This window comes from Otolemur garnettii, unplaced genomic scaffold, assembly GCF_000181295.1.
Source record: "Otolemur garnettii isolate 467f Iridium unplaced genomic scaffold, OtoGar3 scaffold00149, whole genome shotgun sequence".
Classification (NCBI taxonomy): Eukaryota; Metazoa; Chordata; class Mammalia; order Primates; family Galagidae; genus Otolemur; species Otolemur garnettii.
The window spans coordinates 3,611,072-3,614,773 of record NW_003852544.1 but is presented as its reverse complement, the minus strand read 5'-3'; positions in this window follow the sequence as shown (position 1 = coordinate 3,614,773).

Genomic DNA, 3,702 nt, shown 5'->3' with positions numbered 1-3,702 from the left:
AAAGAAAAGAAAAGAAAATAGATCTTGCCTTCAATGAGCCAAGGAAAGAACAATATGAGTAGCAGACTGTCTGGTGTGGATGAAATTTTACTTGATGGAGCATCATTTGGTTTCTTCTACTAAGAACTGAACAAAACATTTGCTGAAGAAGACAGATTTACAGGTGGAGCTGAGGCAGCAAACTGCTGAAGATTTAATGCAAACTGTGTGTTCACCTGCCTGGTGCGTCAGAGAGAAAGAAAGAGGGTGTCAAGGTGGCTCACGATGGTGATCTTAGCACTCTGGGAGGCCCAGGCGGGAGGATTGCTTGAGCTTAGGAATTTGAGTTTGCAGTGTGCTAGGCTGATGCCACTGCACTTTAGCGTGGGGCAACAGAGTGAGATTCTGTCTCAAATTTAAAAAAGAAAGAAATAAAGAAAGAAAGAAAGAAAGAAAGAAAGAGCCAATAAGAAGAGCACCTGGCTATTGGCTGCTGGCTGCTGGGCTCTCTTTCCCTATGTCCAAAGATTTGTCCTCTTGTAGTGCCTAGATTCGTGTGTCACTAGTTCACCTACTTGAAATCTTCTTGTTCAACTTCCATAAGACTCTCCTGATGGACATTTTTCTCACTGCTATTCAAGGAAAACCCTCAATCTTCATTGCCTTGGTAGTTTAGAATCTAGACAGTCACCACAAACACTGCATTATGGAACACGAAGCTTGGATCCTGGGGATGTACAGGGCAGCTTCCTGTGAGCCTCTGCTCACATTTTCATCGACCAGTCAGTACATGTCCTTGTTCTGTGTGTTTCTGTGCATGGACATCTTATTCCATATATATTGTCAGCTTGTTAACATTGAACTCACAGTTAACAGCACTGTAACTTGTGCCTGAAGGAAGCTTTTCTCTAACACACCTCTCTTCTTCATAGGCAAATCATTCCTAACGAAGAGATGTAAGTGAGCAGGAGAATTTGCAGATACGGAATGTGTGAATAATGAGAAGCAGCAGCATACGGATGAAGTGAGCACTGTTTTTAAGACGTGTTAATTGTGGATAATGGTAACTCTTTCTGGTTTCACTTTTGGTCTTATCCAACGTCAAATCATTTAAAAAAATTAACTCCATTTATGCAGTGTTTTGTTAATGAAGGCGCATGATTTTGGAAATAGCTCTTTACCCAAATCTCTCCTCAAAATCCATGACACCTCTCTGGCTTGTCTTTCCACACCCATTAAGAAAACCTCTCACCACATAGCTTCTGCTTCTCTGGGTATGCGGGGCCCTGAGGTTGAGCTTCATTTACCCGCCAATAGTGATAGAGTTTGGGATGTCCTAATGACCAGAATGTCATCGTTATTGAACTATGAATATGAATGTGTTCAATATATTAGAAAGGGTAAATAATTTTACTTAGGGGTGGTGTTTTTGGCCTTTTGGTCTATATTAGGAAAAATATTTCAAGTAAAGGAGCTCTTCCGGGATCTTTTTCACATTTTCATGAAAAGGAAGGTCTATCAACCTTTTCCAAAGTGAGATTTGAAAACTGTCCCTATAGGACACCATTGCTTAAACTGGGTGCCATAGAAGACCAGTAACGTGGGTTATGCAATTGGTTAAACTTGGGATATGCTGAGCAAAGTCAAGCTTGTTTCTATGCGGCAGACCTCAGCAGCTGATGTACATCTGGAAATCCCATGAAGTGTGGAGTGTGCCCCTGCACAGAACTGACCATGGAATGATCTTCTGGACCCGTATTCCCCGGGCTGGTTTTGGGAAACACTTCAATAGGGACTGGCTGGTGCACAGAATATAACAGGGAGTGTCTGAGGCTGAAGTGCTGCCCGTGGGGCTTGCACTTGGCCTTCCCAGCAGGTGGAGGGCAGCCATGGGGAGCTGACCATATGGAAATCAAGGGCCTTTCTCCCTTAATTCTGTTGTCTTGTGTAAGAGAAATATGCCTGCTCTCTTTTTTCTACATGTTAGAGGAGCATTTCATGGTTTTCAGGTACTGGAATGAACAAGTTGCTCTCTCATATTTGATTTTATAAGAAATATTTATGAACTGCCGACTGCAGAGAGACACTGTGCTTGGTGTGGGGAATGCAAAGATGAATGAAACTCTGAGTTGCCAAAAGAAGAAAGAAACTCATAGTGACTTGCCTTTGATCTTGTTTTTCATGGTGCATTGATAATCATCTCAACCTCAGTTACCAAACACAAATATTTCAGAAGGCGTCTGGGCAGAAGTTCACTGCCAGCCAATGCCAGTCTCCTAATTACCATTGTTGAAATACAGTGGTGTTTCTTTCTCCTTTCGCATTTCTTTTGTAGACAGTGTCACGTGTGCAACAAACTCATACTAATAATTCATTTAAAAAATTTCCCCCCAAAGGGCGTTTGGAAGGTGAGTCAATCAATCCATCACATGGGTCTTCAACATCCATCCCTCTTTCACTTTGTGCCCTTTAAGGGTGGATATTGATCATCTCTGTCTTCATGAGAAAAACACGATGAGATTGTTATTAAGCATCTATTATGCACCAAGCACTGTGCTAAGTACAGTCACATAGTAAAGGAAATTCAACTCCTACCCAACTGAAAGAAGAGCCTGCCTTTTTCAATGAGCAGTAACAAATACAGCCATCATTCTTCAAATACCCACTCTGTGCCAGACACCAGGCTTGACCCCTGCAGGCGTGCTTTGAACAATGACTCTGATATTTCTAGCAATGTTCCGTACAAAGACTGTTTTGACTGGGATTTTATTCATTGGCGAATAAATGCAATTGCAAAGCACCTGGTCCAGTGTCTGCCTCATGGTCAGGGTGTAGGAAGAGTAGCCTTTATGGCCCATTGTCATGATAACACAGGGCATGGGCTGTTTCTTATTCACCTTGGTCTTCTCTGTACCTGGCCCAGATCGGATGCTAGATGAATGTTTGTTAAACAAATAGTTATGGCTCAAAGAAGAAATGCCAACTGACTACTTGGCGGAACAGGGGAGATAGGAGGTCACTTTTGCGCTCTTAAGCTTTTAGAGGATTTGGTATTTTTTGCTCACTTGGGGCACTAATGTCATATGCAACCTGAAGCGGAGCACTGAGTCAATTTGTAAGATACATCAAACCAGAGCTACACAAGTCCACGCATTATCTGGATAATTCAGGCACAACTATTTTGGTGCGATGTATTTTTTGGAAAATAGCCTCACTTTTCCATTGTGAAACCTCCCGTGGTGGGTGGGCAGATGTTCCGGAACATTACAAGCCCTCACCATGAACTCAGCGACAAACACACTCTTCAGTGTGAGTCTGTATTTTGCAGGAAGGCTTGGCAGGGTATTCTGAGCAGGCAAGGCTGTGTATAAAGGGGAACACTTTAGGATGTGTGGATAGGTTTTTCTGTTTATGTCTACGGTGTATGGAATTTCCATAAAGGTCACTTAATGTAAGATACCACTGCTGTAGTCCTGCAGCTGGCAAGCCACTGAGCCGCGTCCCTCTGCCTGGGGACTGCTCCTGAGTGCAGGGTGTGGAAGCAGCACTGGCCGGTGTTACCAGGAGCAGACAGGCTTGCTACAGTGATCTGCGGAGTCTCCTCGCCCAGCTTCTTTATTCACTTGCTCATAACTTTCTGCCAAATTCTTTGGGGCTGAAACCTTTCTTGTCTGGTGCTGGGCCATGTCTGCCCAAAGGTAAATTTTTCTGGAGAGTTTCTGC